The sequence below is a fragment of the Lissotriton vulgaris genome, chromosome 12, assembly GCF_964263255.1.
Source record: "Lissotriton vulgaris chromosome 12, aLisVul1.2, whole genome shotgun sequence".
NCBI classification, from domain to species: Eukaryota; Metazoa; Chordata; class Amphibia; order Caudata; family Salamandridae; genus Lissotriton; species Lissotriton vulgaris.
The window spans coordinates 152,150,256-152,173,195 of NC_141700.1; positions in this window are offsets into that span (position 1 = coordinate 152,150,256).

Genomic DNA, 22,940 nt, shown 5'->3' on the forward strand with positions numbered 1-22,940 from the left:
AATGGAACTGCTACTTTCCCTAGACTGGCGGGAACTTCCTGTGTTGAGGCTTTCCCTCAGAGTAGTTCCTGTCAGAAAAATGTCGACTGCCGGCTGAGCCAAGGCTTCCAGGACGTGCACCTCGAAGAAACGACTTTCCAGACTATTTGACCGAAGCTCCCACAAAGGCAAGGTATGAACACCCGGTGCCGAATCACCACAGTCCCTTCAGGATGACAGGCGGTGATTGCGCTGCTTAAATTTGTTTAACAGTGAGAGCGCTGTAAGTCGAGCGCGCGGAGAGCTGTTGCTAGGTTACCGCCTCGGCGTGGGTTAGAGCGCTTGTGACTGAGCGCGCTGGGGCTGGTGCCGTGAAGGGAAACTCAAAGCTTAAAAACGTCTTCAAAAAGGAAACGGAGTGGATGGCTGCGCTGTGTGTCCAGAGACACTTTCCAATGTTTGTAGATCGAGCCGCCTTGAATGCTCAGATCGAGTCACTGCCCTTACGTTAGATGCTCGACCTGGCGGCTGCACTCCTTTCCACAGCTGTGAAAAGAATCCCCCAGTCAGAACGGAAGACACGATGCCCGACCCGGCACCCGAATGTGTTAATTGGCCTCTGACCCCAGCAACTTCACTTCGCCCCCGCACTCGTGACCCAGTCACTGCAAATCATTCAATGCCCGACCAGGCACCCGAGCTGAACGTGAACACGCGGGTATTAATTATGGAAAAGTTAATGGACTGAAACGATGCCGCCGTGTCACCTTACTTTTTTGCTTTCTCAGCTCCCACGTCCGCCAGCATTGTAGTCACGCTCCTGTTGAACTTTCCTCACAGGCTCCGTGAAATAACTCTCCTTGTCGACAAGCAATACACAAATTCCAGGGAAACGGCAGTCACTGTCCCTGGCCCAGTTTCCTCCTCCTCGTCGCCAGGAAAATGTAGTGAAGAGAGACGCAGAGTTCTTAGCTGGTGTTATTTTATTGTCATGTAAAACACAACAGACTGCCGTCAGCTTGTCAACCTGGTAGCCCGGGTCACTGTGTCAACATTCCACAGTGAGCGCCTGGCTGTCACATGGAAGGTACCAACATGGTACAATAAGGAGGGGGGAAAACCGGGAATGGGAAAGGGTGAAGCATATCTCAAGTTACAACAATAATCCTCTGCATTAAGATGTGCTACACAATGGCTAAGAAGTCACCCCTAGAAGGTCTGAGGGCTCATTCCACCGGAGCTAAGACTGCTCCCACACCGTTGGCACAAGAAGGGCCCATTCTAGATATGTCAGGCCGCAACGTGGCTGTCAGTGTACACTTTCACAAAGTACTACTCACTCGACAGTCAGTTTTGCCTGAAATGGCCGGTCGCCCATTCGGTCTTGCAGGACTTTTTGATCTGAACCATTCAGCAGACCCACTAGGAGGTAATGCTTTGGTATCTATTTACCAAGTGAGAAATCTGCTGTTAGAAGTATCCATCAGATGAACAAGTTACTTGCCTTCGATAAAGCTCTTTCGAGTGGATTCTCTGCCCAGCTGCAGAATCTTCGCTGCCCTCGCACCTCCTCATTCTGTAGAGCAGACTTTTTTTATCATCAAAAAATGTCCCCCCTTCGAGATCTGCTCAGTAACAACCTGATTGGTTGTTGGGCTCAGCTTCAAAGGGCGCTGACAGTGTCAACAAAGATGCAGACTTCAGCATGAAGGGGTTGGTTGCACTTGCATGCTGCTCATACCATCACTTCCGGGGCAGAAAAGGGTCAACAAGGAGCCACACAGTGCAGACTATGCTGTAAAACCCATCTGGAGTCAGTCTAGTGCCTGGGAAAATTCACAAGGCGAGGAATCGAAAGAAGCGCTACTAACGGTAAGTAACTTATTCATTAATGCTTTGGTAAAACAAACAGATCATACAATCTCCCTCCAAATTTAATCTTGACCTACAACCGACTCAACCCAGACCTGGACCCAGAGAGGGAGCAGCGACAACCTGATCGTAACCCAGAGATACAAAACTGATTTGCTTTTATATAGCATTCCTTGCCATTTGTAAGCTCTGTAAATAAAAGTGTTACGACGCCTCGTCAGGTGTAGCAATGAATGAATGAATGTTGGATTTATAGAGCGTGAGAGAGCGCAAACTGAACGAATTGTAGTAGTGCATCACACTTACACGTAGTACGCACAATCATGAAGAGAAATGCCATGAGTGCCGAGAATATTCATCTATAGTTTGAAATGTGTAGTTAATCTAGAGATATTATATAGAAGTGGAACTAATGCAGAAATGTGTGAAAATGTATAACCTTATTAGACGTGATTAATCCAGATCCATGTCGTGTAGCTGCTAAAATGTAAGGATGACATGCTGCAAGCAAAGAACGAAGTAGGCCTCAGGGCCAGAGCTGAAAGGGTTGGGAAAGGTATTCATTTGCACGACGTGGATTGCACTAAATGATATTTAGTCTGTTTTCGATAGGTTTATATTTTATAGATGTGCTTACCTAATCATAAAGTAGAGTATTAACATGAAGAATATAATCATTATGAGAAATGTTGTAGGCCTGAAATGTTTAGCCATGCTTGATTTACACGTATTAGTATGAGCCAAGTGCGCCGAGACGGAATGTTGCAAACTTCTGTTAGAAGTTTATGAGAATTGGGATCCTAGCTGCAGATGTCTGTCTGCAAGTGAGAAGGGGGATCCAATTATACATCGAATGAATAGAAGGTTGTTCAGGGAAAGGAAACAGACATGGAGGAGGGTTTAGGAATGTTTTAAGGGGTATCGGCGGGCCGGAGAAGAGTCTGAGAAGCAAGGTCAACTCTAACGCACGAGGCCCAATGAGGATCATCATGGAAAAAGCCGGAAGCAACATCACGTGAGGGGCGTCTCTCGAGGGGCGTCTCTCGAGGGGCGTCTCAAATGAGATTGTGTTTTTGTATTAGGGACAGCACCCCTGGGTGGAGTTAGAGCAGACCCTTTAGAGAGCGGATGGGTAGGCAGAGAGGGGTCATGACTGGCGATTATAGGTTTTCATCTAGATACTAAGAGTGGGTGATCTCCCCAGGGAGTCATTCACCACTGACACCTTTTGTTAGGTTGGGATTCTGTTAAGTAGGGATACCATCTAGAGCAGGGTAGGGACAGCCTAACCTGACCCTTTTATTCCGGCTGTAGATGACTGAGAGATCACAATACGTGTCTATGCTTGCAGCTCTTTTAATATTGGAACTAGTCCTGGTAGTTTTCTTTGCTCGTCTGAGGGCTTTCAGAGAGCACATGTATGTAGTCGTACCCATGTATCTTGTGAATATCATTCTGAGATGGCTGTATTTGCAACTTACCCTAAACTTATAATAAATCCTTGAAAGCTAGAAGTAGTTTGTGGTTCTTCCGAGCGGAGTCCATTATTGATTGAACTAACCTGGTAAGAGATGCACTTTCTTCCCTCAATGACAGGCAATAAAGGTTCAGACGACCAGAACGGGGTTTAGATCAAGGGTGATAAGATAGCGATCAAAATCCCGCCCCCGCAGTTGGTAGCAGAGGATGGTTGCCTTCTTGAGGAAGGTGATCTAGGCCAGGTTAGATTACCCCAAGGCCCCTAGAGATCGATGATCGGAAGAGACGCCCGCCGAAGAAGGTCCGGATGACGTGAGACAAAAAAGCGGCAGTATCGGTCGAGAGTGAGTATAAAGGGTCATGCGTGTTAGATTGCGGTGTTTTTGTGTTGTATCTATGTTGTAATGTCTGGCGGAGTTGAATGCCTGTAGAATGACTGTGGAACAGGTTGTGAGCGCGCGCAACCGGTGAAAATCTTGAGTTCAAGGAGAGCTTAAGTGGTTCGGGTGTATCGGACATCCAGAGTAATTGTCAACCAGAGTGAAGGGGGTCATGAGGTACCATTGACCGCCCGCAGGACCGAGATAGGGGGAACGTAAGAGTGAGTGTATGAGTAACGGACGCTGGTCGGAAGTTACTGTGTGTAAGCAACCTATCAGAGAGACGGAGGACGTTTCGTCAATTGGTGTGACAATTACAGATAGACTGTGGACGTACAGTCAAGAGAAGTGACGGCTTGGTCGGAAGTAGTCATTTTTTGGTGTATGAATGGGACACATGCATTACCGGGAGACGAGCTGAGAAAGGAGGGGTGCTGCTGCGAAGCGGAGACGAGTGACGTCAGAAAGTGCCGCGCTGGGATTGGCCGGCCGGAGCAAGACCGCGCTGTGATAGGCCAGCTAGCAAAGCCGCGCTAGGATTGGTGGATTGTCATCAGGAAGTAAATAGAATAGTGAGGCTGGAATTTGTGCGTATAATCATGAAGTGTTTTAAATGGTTAAGAGCGGCGTTTAAAAGAGAGAGGCGGAGATCTTATGAAGGGGAAGAAGCCCCGCCGGAGGGTACGCCGGCTTATTATATGGCGGCAAATGTTGGGCTTCACACTATAATGTGGATATCAGAGTGGAGTAAGATTACGGAAGGAAATGAGGAATTGACGTTTCCAAAGTATGGGACGTTCAGATTAGAGGTGCTACATAGATTGAAAGCAGTCATGACCTCAATGAGACCTATGCCTAGACCGACCCAGTTTGAAGCTCTCAATGCCTGGATTAGGGCAGCGCACGAGAGGAACCTGAATAGACGACAGGAGAGGGCGAAACGATCGGTAAGAGCAGTGCAGGATGTCAAATGGGATGCGGATGCTAAAAGATGGAGAGTGCATAACATTGAAGTAAACAAACTGTACCCAGTATTAGAAGTGCCAGGAAACAAAAGCCCATTAGAAGAAGATGATGAGAGTGAGACAGAGGACAGCCTGATAAATAGGTTACTGACAGACAGGCCACCCCCATATAACAAAGAGACAGGAAATGGTGAGACTGGTGGAGAGGGGGGGGCCAGCATAGGGGAGAATAGACCGCTTCCCATTACCGATTGGGATCCCACTGCAAAGAAGGAACTGTCCCAACCTAGTCCGGTGCAGCAGGTGGTCGGAAGGTTTGTGGTACAACGGGTGCCGGAAACGGAGTGTGCCACATCTTACGCACTACCAGATGCCCTGCAAGTACCTGTTACTATAGGCCCTATAGTATCGGTTTATGACCCAGAAAGAGGTAGAGGGGAGGAACAGGTACGGAGGGACAGGGAAAGAGCGGAGATGGCAAGGAGGAATGACATGGTCAATTCTCCAAATCAGCTGCCAAGGCCAAGGGATTGGAGCACCCCGGTACATACAGCAGAAGATCAGATGGGAGGTCCGGGGGGCCCTAGATGGCCGGAGGATATGAGGGGATCAGGACGGAAATCCTTTCAAGAGCTAAGCGAATACATGAAGAAGTGGGATGAAGCAGTAGAGGCTCACAAGAGCATCATAGCAGCAGAAGCTGAAAGGGAAAGCCAAGATAGCAGAACCCGGACTCACTGCGGGGCTGATGAGAGCAGTCCGGAGTGGGACGGGAGGGGTCAGGACAGTAGGGGAGACACCCATCTTTCCAGGGGTGGAAGTAGACCAGACCTGGAAAATAGGAGCCCTGAGTGTGGGGGGTGTCTCGCCAAATACACAGTGAAGGAGACAGGAGACCTCAAGAGTATAGAAACAGTTTCAAGTGCACCCACTATGTGTCTGGGAATAGTGGACAGAACGGGAGTTGCGAGAGGCCTCGCCATACCCCCTGCGATTACGGAGAAGAACGCAGTCCAGGGGATATGGGGAACCGAGAGGGATCTTACCAAATACTGAGTGACACTACACAGAGAGAGAATGACAACCGAAGGGAGAATAGCAGGGAAACTGGCCGTGTGGAGAGAGAAGAAAGAGAGAGTGGACAAAATAAGATTGGGGGTAACAGGCCCGTGTTCCATCACCTTCCAAGATCGGATGGCCGAGCATGGGACCTAGAGAGATGGGAGCAAGGGAGAACTCTCCTTAACTCTCCTGAGCCCAAGCGTAGGGCTCGGAGTTGGGATGGTAGAGAGGCCAGTGAACCCCTTTCGAAAGACATACTGCGGGCTGAGATAAAAGCCAAGAGACTCAATGTCGCCAGCTTAAAGTCAGATCTGGATGACATGATAGATGGTACCCTACCTCTAGAAAGAATGGAAATGTATGAGCAGGATGAAATACTGTTCATGGCAAAGGACATCACTCGAAAGGCGAGAACAATCCATGAGAAGTTAGTTGAACTAGCAGGAAAATATATGGTGGACCTGTCAAGGACCAAAGCATTACAGGGTAACCACAGGCTACATTATTCAGACCGAAACCTAGATGAGAGAAGAACAATAGGATTGAAAACACACATAAGGGAACTGGTCACTGGGATAAGGACGTGGAGGGCGCTGGATAAGTGGGAGGAAAGGTGGTCCAAGAAGGGGACCGTCAGGAGAAGCATGCTTGGTATGACACCAGGAGGATTACAGAGAATAGAGGCATACCCTTTGCGTGAGGTTGCAAATGGGAACTATGTACATGTGCCATGGAGCAGGGGGGACTTGGCAGCTTTTACCAACTCCTTCCCTAAATTAAGGGAGAACCCAGTAGAGTGGTATAAGCAAGTAGAGAGGTTTGTAAAAATCTCCAAGGTACTCTGGATAGATCTGAACACCCTGTTTGACATAGTGGTACCGGGAGACTTATGGACCGCATGTAAGGTTAGCGCTGAGTGGCCCACAACAGAGCCAGAGAGAGATGCACGGACTAATGGACCGTCCGAGATAGTAATGGCAAAATACGAGAGAGTGATGACTTGGCTGAAAGACAAGGTGCCAATGCAGGACATAGATTGGGTCAAAATAGATCGAACTAGACAGGAACCCAAAGAGACTCTTCATGAATATTACGAGAGATTGCTGAAAGCGTTTAAACAATATAGCGGGTTGGATGTAATGGACCCGAAAGACATAGGGCAGTTCGTGTCTAAGTTTGTCTTGGGGTTAAGACCGGATATTAGTTTAATGATTCAGCAACACTTGATTTGTTGGCAAAATAAACCTTTAGATGAAATTCTGAGATATGCCAGGTACTGCTGTGATGAGATAGACTCCAAGGCAAAGAAGCTAAAGGAGAAACTGATGGTGGTGCAGATGCAGTCAGCTGGTAAGGGTGGACAGCAGCAACAGCAACAGGGAACAGGAACTGGGGGTAAGAAACAGTATAGCCAGAACAAGGGCAATGAAGAGAACTCCACCTTTAGACCAAGGGTGGATATAGCCGCATTGAAGAAAACGACTCGATGCCACCAGTGTAACGAGGTGGGGCATGGGAAACGCGAGTGTCCCTACAACGTTGAAATTGGAGAACAGGAGGTAGAGGAGGAAGAGGTTCAGAGTACTCCGGCGAGAGACGTAACACCCTACCAAGGGAAGGTGCTCAAAGGGGGGACCCCACCCCCACGAGCCCAGTTCCCCCAGCCACCCAGGGTAGGGACCATGGGTAAGACATATAGACAGATGCCTCTGTTTGTAGGAGGGGAAGAATGCTATTACGTTGATCCATTAACAGGACAGAGAGTGGAAAGAGAAGACTGTACACTCGGGGCAGCCTTAGACGTGGACCAAAGGGGACCCTACGTTGAGGCCGAAGTGGCAGGGTGCCCCACGACATTCCTAGTGGACACAGGAGCCACTCGATCCACGATAAGATCAGCCGCAGTTCCATGCCTGCCCATGTCTGGAGAGACCATACAAGTGGTGGGGGTCGCAAACAGGAGAGTGACTAGCCCATTGACAGAACCAGTGCAGGTGAAAATAGGGAAATACAGCGATGAGCATCAGTTTGTGGTTTGCGATTCGAGTCCTGTATGTCTGTTAGGAAGAGACCTTTTGTGCAAATTAAATTGTACAATATACTGCACCCCACAAGGAGTGGAGGTGTTGACCAATGATGACGATGCGGACTTCAAAGTCGCAAATTCAAGAATATGTGTGGAGCTGTATCCCACTTTGACCGTGGATGAGCTCCCATGGGATCTGAGAGAGACAGTAGCACCAGAAGTGTGGGATTTCACTGGGGAAGAGATCGGACTGGTCAAGGGAGTGGACCCAGTGAAAATTGTAGTGAAACCGCATGCCGAGTTTCCAAGAACACCCCAATATAAATTGACTCCAGAAACGATTGCAGGCATAAAGCCTGTGATCGAGTCCATGATTAAGCAGGGAATATTGAAGGAAATCGTGGGTAGTCCATGCAACTCCCCGATTATGGGTTTGCAGAAACCAAATGGGAAATTCAGGATAGTGCAAGACCTCCGAAAGATTAATAACATAGTTGTCTCATGTTGTCCAGTGGTACCGAATCCATCAGTGATACTGTTTCAGATACCGTTTCAAGCCGAATGGTTCACTGTGATAGATCTTTGCCAGGCTTTCTTTTCGATCCCATTGGACGAGGATAGCCATTTCCTTTTCGCTTTTAAGCTGGAAAATCGCGTATTAACATGGTGTCGTATTCCCCAGGGGTATACAGAGAGCCCATCGATCTTTAACCAGCTATTGAAGAAAAATCTTGAAAGTCTAGTGCTGCCCCAGAAGTCGGTTCTGGTCCAGTACATAGACGACCTACTTGTGGCGTCAGAAACTGAAGAAGCTTGCAGGGAGGACTCCATTGCTTTGCTAAATCACCTAGCTGTAAATGGGCACAAGGTGTCCCCGGGAAAATTGCAGTACTGCCTGACAGAAGTGCAGTACTTGGGGCACAGAATTGAGAAAGGCAAACGGAAAGTGTCACCAGACAGAATAGAGGCGATCATGAAGATGAATGCGCCTAAAACACAGAGAGAAGTCAGGATGTTCCTAGGGATGGTGGGGTATTGCCGACAGTGGATAGCCAACTTTTCACTGAAAGCAAAACCCTTGCAAAAACTGACGCACAAGGAGGTGAGTGATCCGGTACCATGGGACAAAGACTGTTTGATGGCGTTCCTGCAGCTGAGAGAGGACCTGTGTCGTGCTCCTGCTCTGGGAATGCTGATTACGATAAACCATTCTTGCTTTACTGTTGTGAGAGGGAGGGTTGTGCGTTGTCTGTGTTGGTCCAAATTCATGGGAATGCCCGTAGACCAGTTGCCTATTTCTCAGCTACTTTAGACCCAGTAGCCGCAGCGTTGCCCGGATGTCTCAAATCCGTTGCTGCAACAGGTGTCAGTATCGAGCGTTGTGAGAACATCGTGATGGGGCACCCGTTAGAGGTGTATGTGCCCCACTCTGTTGAATTGTTGATGACCAGGACCAAAACACAGCATCTGACCAACAGCAGGCTCACGCGCTATGAGCAAGTCATTCTTGCTGCAGAGAACGTGACCCTCAAGAGATGCTCTGTTTTGAACCCTGCTACCTTGATGCCTCTCCCAAGTGATATCAATGATGATGAATGTACAGACCATGATTGCCTCGATGTGACTGAACTATGCACCAAACCGAGACCTGACATCGTGGATGAGCCACTGACTGACCCCGATGAAATTTTCTTTGTCGATGGCTCATGCGTAAGAGACGAAGTTGGGCAGTTGAGAGCAGCTTACGCTGTTTGTACAATTTCTGGAGTTGTGGAAGCCGGATGCCTGGAAGGAGTACACTCCGCACAGGTAGCCGAGATTATTGCATTGACGCGTGCCTGCCTGGCAAGCAACCAAATTCGAGTCACCATATACACCGACAGCCAATACGGTTACGGGGTAGTTCATGATTACGGGCAGTTATGGTCTCAAAGAGGTTACATGACGTCTTCAGGCTCTCCCATTCGAAATGGAGAGTTTGTGCGTCTACTGTTAGAAGCTTTGAAATGTCCAGCAGGGATTGCAGTTGTGAAATGTACCGCTCATACTCGAAATATGGACTCGAGTCACAAGGCAATAGATATGCCGACGAAGTTGCGAGGTATTGCGCGGAACAAGGGTACTCTTTCACAGAGGTGGAAGTGGGTGGAATAAATGTAAGAACTGAATTAGCCATGATATTGGAAACTGTCGACACTTGGGATGAGCTGAAATGCATGCAAGAAAATGCTCCGGATTTTGAAAAGCAAACATGGGAAAAGGCAGGATGTGTGATGGGTGAGGCTCATTTCTGGGTCTCGGCAGATGGAAGGGCAGTGTTACCCAATGAGCTGGTGAGCCCAATGGCTAGACAAATCCATGGTCCAGTGCACCTAGGGAGAGACGCTATGTTGAGGGTATTTAGACAGACCTGGTATAATCCTAAATTCAGAATAGCAGCCGAAGCAGTGTGCCAACGTTGTGTGACCTGTCAGCAGTTAAACGTAGGTAAAAGAACACCAGTTGCACTGAGCCACATAGGGAGGTCTGGAGGTCCATTCAATCGGATGCAGTTAGACTTTATTGAAATGCCAAGGTGCAACCGCCTCCGTTATGTCTTGGTGGTTGTTTGCGTATTTTCCAGATGGGTCGAGGCATACCCCACACGCAGGTGTGACACCCTCACAGTAGCCAAGTTACTGCTTAGGGAACTCATCCCAAGATTCGGGGTGCCGGCCTCTTTGGAATCAGATAGGGGAACGCATTTCAACAGCGAGCTTATGAAGATGATTTGTGCGGCCCTGAACATAGATCAGAAATTGCATTGTAGTTACCGACCAGAAGCATCAGGAATCGTGGAGCAGATAAATAGCACCATAAAGGCCCGAATTTCAAAGATGTGTTCATCTACGTCCCTGAGTTGGCCTGATGCTCTGCCACTGGTCCTTATGAGCCTCCGTAGTACCCCAGACAGAAGAACGGGACTGTCGCCTCATGAGGTGTTAATGGGGAGAGCAATGAGGTTGCCATCTGTACCAACTACTGCACTGTTAAACATCACAGATGATATGATCCTGGACTATTGTAAGGGGCTGTCTGACGCCATTCATTCTGTGTCCCTTCAGGTGCAGGCTGCCGAAGTTCCGTCGTGCCAGGACCCGTGCCATGACCTGTGCCCTGGTGATTGGGTGCTTGTGCGGAAGCACGTGAGAAGAAGCTGCCTAGATGTTCGCTGGCGTGGGCCCTATCAGATCATCCTGATCACGAACACCGCAGTGAAGGTGGGAGGCCTGCCCAATTGGATCCACGCGTCGCATACGCGGAGGGTTCCAGCACCTCTGGAAGAAACAGCTCCTCTCTCGGATAGGAGTCCAGCTGCGGACCGAGAAGCCATAGAGGGGGCTAGCCAAGCTGTAGAGGTGCCAGAAGAAGCAGGGAACGAGTCTGATCAGCCTGAGGACGGTCAGTACAACAGCGAAACAGACGACGCTACTGAAGGAGAAAGTAGCTGGGAGTACAAATCAGATACTGACCAGGCTGAAAGAGAGCGAGAACAAAGCAGGAGGACAAGGAGCAGGAGGGTAAGACGTGGAGAAGCCAGCTGGCCTCAAAGAAGGAGTTCAAGCCTGAGGTCGACTCCCGAGAGAACCCTCCCTCCAATATCCGAAGATTCAGACCAGGAAGAAGGTGCGCAGGGCTCTGAAGCACCAGATCTAAGAAGATCAAGGAGAGTACGTGTGCCTAGCAGACGATACGCCACCCCTGAGTGGACATATCTGGCGACAAATGTCTTTGGAGCGGGAGACAGGGAGGATACGAGCGGTGGTGGTGTCCAGCTCTGAGCCCATCATCACGGTGGAAGTACAGCTGTTAGTACCCGGAGTCGAAGCAGAAGGGTCACTAACGTTCACACTCCCCAACCCTCCCCGCTTAAGCAAGTTAAAGCACATGTTTTTCACCGAATTGCAATTCCCCGACTTTGGGACAAAGATAACCAGCCATGAAGAGCACGTTCTTCGTTTGGAAATATTGAACTATGCTATTCAAGACGCAGGTCCGAAATTAATTGTAGATGCTTAAAGACTTTTGTAAATAAGCAAGAAAAAGAAGATTACCTAGCGCCTAGGAAGCAGAGAATCTTAGGGACCTTCCTATAAGTTGATGGAGAAGGGCTAGGGTTGTCTGTGTTAAAAGCTTAAAGACTTTTGCAAAGGAGTTGCCAGCTTCCAGTCGTGGGGTTCTAAAGACTGAAGGAGCAAAAGAGACTGTAAAGGAAAGAGAAAGAAAGAACTTTTGCGTTGGAGCAAGGAAGAAAATCCTACTGTCTGACGAAATGGAAGCCGGCACCCCGAATCATAGAGCCAAATGTATAATAGGCACACTAATAGTTGGAGTGATACTTCTAATAGCTTTAGTAGTTACCGTTTCATATGTAGTGGGACATGAGAGGGAGGCAAGGGTATCAGACGAGAAGTCTGTAGTGACACCAAAACCCACTGTTGCTGGTGAGAAAGGAGAAAACATACAGGAGAAGGCGTTATTAGCAGCAGAAGCCCGTAGGTTACATATGGATGAGTCCCAAGGCGATTTTAGGTCAAACGCTTATGCTAAACTTTTGTATGAATATGTGGATGCCATGGAGGTTAAGGACTGTTATGTCTGCATGCAGTTGCCGGCGTCTGTAGATGAAGGCATTAGATACCATCACCTCCCGCTGACATATGGCATTACATGTAGCTTATTGCTTAGTATATTTTATGGGAGAGATAGTTTTGAATACTATTTCTCCAATTATGATTCAGTGTTACCAGAAGTCCCAAATTACAAACAGATGAATAAATGGGACTACTGGAAGAGTGAAGACAGATTGGCCAAGTTCTTCATTCCTTGGATTACCTTAGATACTTCACATGCCCGCAGAAATAATTTGACATGCAAGGTGTCAGAGGTCGAGACGAAGTTTATAGGGCAAGTGGATGATCGATACAGAAGGCAAAAGATTTTGAAAAAATCAGGACAATGGAAAACAGATTGGACCGAAGAAGAGAAGGCACACAAGAGAAAGGGTAGTAGTGGTCCAATAGCTTTGGATAAAACGCAGAGAGGACAGTTATGTCTTCACAGAGCCAAAACGTATTATGAAAATGTATACGTAGGAGAAGTCAGTTGTGAACATGCTTTCAATTTAGAATATTATACAAAGGATTTCTTGAAAGGAATGCAAGTAATTCCAAATGTATATTTTGTGTGTGGAAGAAATGCTTACGTGAGACTGCCTGACAACTGGTATGGCTCATGTTATTTGGCAATTATCTTTCCCAAAATATATCATGCCCAAGACTTAGAGATCATCGAGGGCAAGGCTTCAGCAAGGGGGAGAAGAGACCTGGGAGATGCAGAAATGGTTGGAGATGTATTTGGAGCCGTATTTCCTCTTTTAGGACTGATCCTCAATGATGTCAAAATTAGACGACTGGCAACAGTCGTAGACAGATTGTCTGCTAGCACTGCTAGGTCCTTAATGTTGGTGGAAGGAGAGATGCAATCGATAAGGGCCATGGTGCTTCAGAACCGTCTTGCATTAGACGTCCTGCTAGCAAAGGAGGGCGGAGTCTGTAAGGCTTTGAAGGTCCAGGAATGTTGCACTTACATTCCAGACAATTCAAAGCCCCTGGAGAAGGTTATCATGAACATAACTAATATCCACAAGGAGATCGAAGACCTGAGTAGAGAAAATGTTTGGGAAAAAGTGGGCCATGGAATGGGTGAAGTTGGAGGTTGGTTCGCCAACTTGGGAAAGAGCTTCGTATGGTATGTGCTGAAACCTATCATCATAATATTGATCTGTGTGATCATGTTGTGGGGATTGGTGAGGGCATACAAATGGTATAGATCAAAGAGATTGGAGAGAGCCCGGAGAGAACAGCTACAGAGACTAGCTGCAATACAAGACAATCAATATAGGAGCCTGAGGGCTCTAGAAACACAGAAGCGAGGAACACTAGCAATTAGTTCAGTTTAAATGTTGGTGATGACCCCTAGAGGTCATCAAAGGGGGGAACTGAGAGAGCGCAAACTGAACGAATAGTAGTAGTGCATCACACTTACACGTAGTACGCACAATCATGAAGAGAAATGCCATGAGTGCCGAGAATATTCATCTATAGTTTGAAATGTGTAGTTGATCTAGAGATATTATATAGAAGTGGAACTAATGCAGAAATGTGTGAAAATGTATAACCTTATTAGACGTGATTAATCCAGATCCATGTTGTGTAGCTGCTAAAATGTAAGGATGACATGCTGCAAGCAAAGAACGAAGTAGGCCTCAGGGCCAGAGCTGAAAGGGTTGGGAAAGGTATTCATTTGCACGACGTGGATTGCACTAAATGATATTTAGTCTGTTTTCGATAGGTTTATATTTTATAGATGTGCTTACCTAATCATAAAGTAGAGTATTAACATGAAGAATATAATCATTATGAGAAATGTTGTAGGCCTGAAATGTTTAGCCATGCTTGATTTACACGTATTAGTATGAGCCAAGTGCGCCGAGACGGAATGTTGCAAACTTCTGTTAGAAGTTTATGAGAATTGGGATCCTAGCTGCAGATGTCTGTCTGCAAGTGAGAAGGGGGATCCAATTATACATCGAATGAATAGAAGGTTGTTCAGGGAAAGGAAACAGACATGGAGGAGGGTTTAGGAATGTTTTAAGGGGTATCGGCGGGCCGGAGAAGAGTCTGAGAAGCAAGGTCAACTCTAACGCACGAGGCCCAATGAGGATCATCATGGAAAAAGCCAGAAGCAACATCACGTGAGGGGCGTCTCTCGAGGGGCGTCTCAAATGAGATTGTGTTTTTGTATTAGGGACAGCACCCCTGGGTGGAGTTAGAGCAGATGCCTGAGGACCCTTTAGAGAGCGGATGGGTAGGCAGAGAGGGGTCATGACTGGCGATTATAGGTTTTCATCTAGATACTAAGAGTGGGTGATCTCCCCAGGGAGTCATTCACCACTGACACCTTTTGTTAGGTTGGGATTCTGTTAAGTGGGGATACCATCTAGAGCAGGGTAGGGACAGCCTAACCTGACCCTTTTATTCCGGCTGTAGATGACTGAGAGATCACAATACGTATCTATGCTTGCAGCTCTTTTAATATTGGAACTAGTCCTGGTAGTTTTCTTTGCTCGTCTGAGGGCTTTCAGAGAGCACATGTATGTAGTCGTACCCATGTATCTTGTGAATATCATTCTGAGATGCTTGTATTTGCAACTTACCCTAAACTTATAATAAATCCTTGAAAGCTAGAAGTAGTTTGTGGTTCTTCCGAGCGGAGTCCATTATTGATTGAACTAACCTGGTAAGAGATGCACTTTCTTCCCTCAATGACAGGCAATAAAGATTCAGACGACCAGAACGGGGTTTAGATCAAGGGTGATAAGATAGCGATCAAAATCCCGCCCCCGCAAGCGTGTGGTTACCCTGGAGCGTCCCAGCGCTGTACCACTGGGGAACCCGTCCTGGCTTTCCCTGTGAGATGGTCCCTTTACTGGGCATCCCCAAGGTGCAGCCAGGCATCCCCGGTGGTGATGGGGCCGGAGTGGAGATTAAGTAAGCTATTGCCCAGAGTTGCAGCATGGGACCCCATGGTTAGAGTGGCGCCGAGGCGAGATTTATCGGGCCCGCTGATATAAGCAAGCGGTATATAAATGCAATTACAATACAATACAGTTACCCAAGCTAATTGTATTTAATTAGAAGCCCCTTCAATAGACCCCAGAGTCAGCCCTGCCAGTGTGATCTCTGTGTGTCAGCAAGTAGCGTTCAGCTCACTGAGCCACCCTGCCCCTACTTATACAAGTATGCCCTTCCAGCTTGATTTGGGGAATAATTGCAGTACCACTAGAATGAGGATGTATGGGGAAGTGATTTACTTGCCATACGAACAGCTTTACACCCTTCACGTGTTACAGCGTTGCCACGTGCCAGTGGCGTTGACAGCAACCTCAGCAGACAGAGTGTAATGAAGCAACACACTTTCACACCTAGAAGGGAAACTGCAGTCAAACAAGAAATGCGAAGTGTTATTTAAGCAGCTATTCACATTCTGAAACCGAGCCACAAATCAGAGCAAGAGAGACTCAAGTGAAATTAGTTTTCATGTCAAAATAGTCTCCAGGGACAGGGGTCAACGTCTGCAAAGCATGGCACCCCAATTAGATGGAACAATCCTTCAGTGAGTGCTTAGAGCTGAAACAGCAGTATTCAAGAATGAGAGCTTGAGGTTTTTTAAATAAATACTTGTGCTATATAAATGCTAATTAACAGCCCCTTCCATAATTTATGCACTTTTAGCATGATTTCATCTATTTCTGATAGAGGAAAGTAGACGGCTGTCTCCTTTAAAAATAAACTAAACACAATTTCTTGAAAAACACCTCGAAAAATGACTTTTAAAAAGCAATGCAAACATCACTTGATAAAACATATTCTCTTCCCAATTCCAAATAAATCTCATTGGTGGGAAAAAAGTTGCATACTTACATGCTGCTGTTATCTTTTAAAATGTATCATGTATCAGTTAACTCAAAATTCAAAAGGTGAAAGGAAACCAGTTAGACTTGGCAAATGCAGCAAAGCATGCACTGGAGTACTGCTCATGATGACAAGAAGATGTCATAGACCCCATGACTAGTGACAACATTTCACCTCGCCATTGACATCATCAGCGACTTGACCATGGACCCTCAATTGTTTGTTTGATTATGTCTTGTTATTTATTGATGTTGCACTGTCATGTGTGGTGAATTTTACCATACATCACCTCACCTTTGGCCAACTACTGCACCCAGCCCTGGTTTCTACATAATACACTGGACAGGGTCTTTGGTCGTGCGCAGCAGGGTTTGGCCTTAGTCCTACACCTATTGCCCATGTGGCCATAACCCACGTGCATTGGCCTTCAGCATGCACTATGGGATGGAATGCAAGGCCTGATCACTACTGAGCACCGATGTGGACATAACCCACCGTGCATTGGCATTCAGCATGCACTATGGGATGGAATGCAAGGCCTGATCACTGTATCGAGTGTCGATGTGGACATAACCCACCGTGCATTGGCCTTCAGCATGCACTATGGGATGGAATGCAAGGCCTGATCACTGTACAGAGTGTCGATGTGGACATAACCCACCGTGCATTGGCCTTCAGCATGCACTATGGGATGGAATGCAAGGCCTGATCACTGTACCGAGCGCCGATGTGGACATAACCCACCGTGCATTGGCCTTCAGCATGCACTATGGGATGGAATGCAAGGCCTGATCACTACCGAGCACCGATGTGGACATAGCCCACTGTGCATTGGCCTTCAGCATGCACTATGGGATGGAATGCAAGGCCTGATCACTGTACAGAGTGTCGATGTGGACATAACCCACCGTGCATTGGCCTTCAGCATGCACTATGGGATGGAATGCAAGGCCTGATCACTGTACCGAGCGCCGATGTGGACATAACCCACCGTGCATTGGCCTTCAGCATGCACTATGGGATGGAATGCAAGGCCTGATCACTACCGAGCACCGATGTGGACATAGCCCACTGTGCATTGGCCTTCAGCATGCACTATGGGATGGAATGCAAGGCCTGATCACTGTACCGAGTGCCTATGTGGACATAACCCACGTGCATTGGCCTTCAGCATGCACTATGGGATGGAATGCAAGGCCTGATCACTGTACAGAGTGTCGATGTGGACATAACCCACCGTGCATTGGCCTTCAGCATGCACTATGGGATGGAATGCAAGGCCTGATCACTGTACCGAGCGCCGATGTGGACATAACCCACCGTGCATTGGCCTTCAGCATGCACTATGGGATGGAATGCAAGGCCTGATCACTACCGAGCACCGATGTGGACATAGCCCACTGTGCATTGGCCTTCAGCATGCACTATGGGATGGAATGCAAGGCCTGATCACTGTACCGAGTGCCTATGTGGACATAACCCACGTGCATTGGCCTTCAGCATGCACTATGGGATGGAATGCAAGGCCTGATCACTGTACAGAGTGTCGATGTGGACATAACCCACCGTGCATTGGCCTTCAGCATGCACTATGGGATGGAATGCAAGGCCTGATCACTACCGAGCACCGATGTGGACATAACCCACCGTGCATTGGCCTTCAGCATGCACTATGGGATGGAATGCAAGGTCTGATCACTGTACCGAGCGCCGATGTGGACATAACCCACCGTGCATTGGCCTTCAGCGTGCACTATGGGATGGAATGCAAGGCCTGATCACTGTACCGAGCGCCGATGTGGACATAACCCACCGTGCATTGGCCTTCAGCATGCACTATGGGATGGAATGCAAGGCCTGATCACTGACCCGAGCGCCGATGTGGACATAACCCACTGTGCATTGACCTTCAGCATGCACTATGGGATGGAATGCAAGGCCTGATCACTGTACAGAGTGTTGATGTGGACATAACCCACCGTGCATTGGCCTTCAGCATGCACTATGGGATGGAATGCAAGGCCTGATCACTACCGAGCACCGATGTGGACATAACCCACCGTGCATTGGCCTTCAGCATGCACTATGGGATGGAATGCAAGGCCTGATCACTGTATCGAGTGTCGATGTGGACATAACCCATCGTGCATTGGCCTTCAGCATGCACTATGGGATGGAATGCAAGGCCTGATCACTGTACAGAGTGTTGATGTGGACATAACCCACCGTGCATTGGCCTTCAGCATGCACTATGGGATGGAATGCAAGGCCTGATCACTGTACAGAGTGTCGATGTGGACATAACCCACCGTGCATTGGCCTTCAGCATGCACTATGGGATGGAATGCAAGGCCTGATCACTGTACCGAGCGCCGATGTGGACATAACCCACCGTGCATTGGCCTTCAGCATGCACTATGGGATGGAATGCAAGGCCTGATCACTACCGAGCACCGATGTGGACATAGCCCACTGTGCATTGGCCTTCAGCATGCACTATGGGATGGAATGCAAGGCCTGATCACTGTACAGAGTGTCGATGTGAACATAACCCACCGTGCATTGGCCTTCAGCATGCACTATGGGATGGAATGCAAGGCCTGATCACTGTACCGAGCGCCGATGTGGACATAACCCACCGTGCATTGGCCTTCAGCATGCACTATGGGATGGAATGCAAGGCCTGATCACTACCGAGCACCGATGTGGACATAGCCCACTGTGCATTGGCCTTCAGCATGCACTATGGGATGGAATGCAAGGCCTGATCACTGTACCGAGTGCCTATGTGGACATAACCCACGTGCATTGGCCTTCAGCATGCACTATGGGATGGAATGCAAGGCCTGATCACTGTACAGAGTGTCGATGTGGACATAACCCACCGTGCATTGGCCTTCAGCATGCACTATGGGATGGAATGCAAGGCCTGATCACTACCGAGCACCGATGTGGACATAACCCACCGTGCATTGGCCTTCAGCATGCACTATGGGATGGAATGCAAGGCCTGATCACTGTACAGAGTGTTGATGTGGACATAACCCACCGTGCATTGGCCTTCAGCATGCACTATGGGATGGAATGCAAGGCCTGATCACTGTACCGAGCGCCGATGTGGACATAACCCACCGTGCATTGGCGTTCAGCATGCACTATGGGATGGAATGCAAGGCCTGATCACTGTACCGAGCGCCGATGTGGACATAACCCACCGTGCATTGGCATTCAGCATGCACTATGGGATGGAATGCAAGGCCTGATCACTGTACCGAAGCCCAATGTGGACATAACCCACTGTGCATTGGCCTTCAGCGTGCACTATGGGATGGAATGCAAGGCCTGATCACTGTACCGAGCGCCGATGTGGACATAACCCACCCTGCATTGGCATTCAGCATGCACTATGGGATGGAATGCAAGGCCTGATCACTGTTCCGAGCGCCGATGTGGACATAACCCACCGTGCATTGGCATTCAGCATGCACTATGGGATGGAATGCAAGGCCTGATCACTGTACCGAAGCCCGATGTGGACATAACCTACTGTGCATTGGCCTTCAGCGTGCACTATGGGATGGAATGCAAGGCCTGATCACTGTACAGAGTGTCGATGTGGACATAACCCACCGTGCATTGGCCTTCAGCATGCACTATGGGATGGAATGCAAGGCTTGATCACTGTACCGAGCGCCGATGTGGACATAACCCACCGTGCATTGGCATTCAGCATGCATTATGGGATGGAATGCAAGGCCTGATCACTGTACCGAGCGCCGATGTGGACATAACCCACCGTGCATTGGCATTCAGCATGCACTATGGGATGGAATGCAAGGCCTGATCACTGTATCGAGTGCCTATGTGGACATAACCCACCGTGCATTGGCCTTCAGCATGCACTATGGGATGGAATGCAAGGCCTGATCACTGTACAGAGTGTTGATGTGGACATAACCCACCGTGCATTGGCCTTCAGCATGCACTATGGGATGGAATGCAAGGCCTGATCACTGTACAGAGTGTCGATGTGGACATAACCCACCGTGCATTGGCCTTCAGCATGCACTATGGGATGGAATGCAAGGCCTGATCACTGTACCGAGCGCCGATGTGGACATAACCCACCGTGCATTGGCCTTCAGCATGCACTATGGGATGGAATGCAAGGCCTGATCACTACCGAGCACCGATGTGGACATAGCCCACTGTGCATTGGCCTTCAGCATGCACTATGGGATGGAATGCAAGGCCTGATCACTGTACCGAGCGCCGATGTGGACATAACCCACCGTGCATTGGCATTCAGTATGCACTATGGGATGGAATGCAAGGCCTGATAGCTGTACCGAAGCCCGATGTGGACATAACCCACTGTGCATTGGCCTTCAGCATGCACTATGGGATGGAATGCAAGGCCTGATCACTGACCCAAGCACCAATATGGACATAACCCACCGTGCATTGGCCTTCAGCATGCACTATGGGATGGAATGCAAGGCCTGATCACTGTACCGAGCGCCGATGTGGACATAACCCACCGTGCATTGGCATTCAGCATGCACTATGGGATGGAATGCAAGGCCTGATCACTGTACCGAAGCCCGATGTGGACATAACCCACTGTGCATTGGCCTTCAGCGTGCACTATGGGATGGAATGCAAGGCCTGATCACTGTACCGAGCGCCGATGTGGACATAACCCACCGTGCATTGGCATTCAGTATGCACTATGGGATGGAATGCAAGGCCTGATAGCTGTACCGAAGCCCGATGTGGACATAACCCACTGTGCATTGGCCTTCAGCCTGCACTATGGGATGGAATGCAAGGCCTGATCACTACTGAGTGCCTATGTGGACATAACCCACCGTGCATTGGCCTTCAACATGCAATATGGGATGGAATGCAAGGTCTGATCACTACTGAGTGCCTATGTGGACATAACCCACTGTGCAGTGACCTTCAGCATGCATTATGGGATGGAATGCAAGGTCTGATCACTACTGAGTGCCTATGTGGACATAACCCACTGTGCATTGACCGTCAGCATGCATTATGGGATGGAATGCAAGGTCTGATCACTACTGAGTGCCTATGTGGACATAACCCACTGTGCATTGACCTTCAGCATGCATTATGGGATGGAATGCAAGGTCTGATCACTACTGAGTGCCTATGTGGACATAACCCACTGTGCATTGACCTTCAGCATGCATTATGGGATGGAATGCAAGGTCTGATCACTACTGAGTGCCTATGTGGACATAACCCACCCTGCATTGGCCTTCAGCATGCACTATCAGATAGAGTGCAAGGCCTGATCACTGAACCGAACGCCGATGTGGACATAACCCACTGTGCATTGGCCTTCAGCATGCACTATGGGATGGAATGCAAGGCCTGATCACTGACCCAAGCACCAATAAGGACATAACCCACCGTGCATTGGCCTTCAGCATGCACTATGGGATGGAATGCAAGGCCTGATCACTGTACTGAGTGCCTATGTGGACATAACCCACTGTGCATTGACCTTCAGCATGCACTATGGGATGGAATGCAAGGCCTGATCACTGACCCGAGCGCCGATGTGGACATAACCCACCGTGCATTGGCCTTCAGCATGCACTATGGGATGGAATGCAAGGTCTGATCACTACCGAGTGCCTATGTGGACATAACCCACTGTGCATTGACCTTCAGCATGCACTATGGGATGGAATGCAAGGCCTGATCACTGACCCGAGCGCCGATGTGGACATAACCCACTGTGCATTGGCCTTCAGCATGCACTATGGGATGGAGTGCAAGGCCTGATCACTGACCCGAGCACCAATATGGACATAACCCACTGTGTATTGGCCTTCAGCATGCACTATGGGATGGAATGCAAGGCCTGATCACTGTACCGAGCGCCGATGTGGACATAACCCACCGTGCATTGGCCTTCAGCATGCACTATGGGATGGAGTGCAAGGCCTGATCACTGACCCGAGCACCAATATGGACATAACCCACCGTGCATTGGCCTTCAGCATGCACTATGGGATTGAATGCAAGGTCTGATCACTACCGAGTGCAGATGTGGACATAACCCACCGTGCATTGGCCTTCAGCATGCACTATGGGATGGAATGCAAGGCCTGATCACTGACCCGAGGGCCGATGTGGACATAACCCACTGTGCATTGGCCTTCAGCATGCACTATGGGATGGAATGCAAGGCCTGATCACTGACCCGAGCGCCGATGTGGACATAACCCACTGTGCATTGGCCTTCAACATGCACTATGGGATGGAATGCAAGGCCTGATCACTGTATCGAGTGCCTATGTGGACATAACCCACCGTGCATTGGCCTTCAGCATGCGCTATGGGATGGAAGGCAAGGCCTGATCACTGACCCAAGCACCAATATGGACATAACCCACCGTGCATTGGCCTTCAGCATGCACTATGGGATGGAATGCAAGGCCTGATCACTGTACCGAGCGCCGATGTGGACAAAACCTACCGTGCATTGGCCTTCAGCATGCACTGTGGGATGGAGCCTAAGGCCTGATCACTGTACCGAGCTCCGATGTGGACATAACCCACCGTGCATTGTCCTTCATCATGCACTGTGGGATGGAGTGCAAGGCCTGATCATTGTACCAAG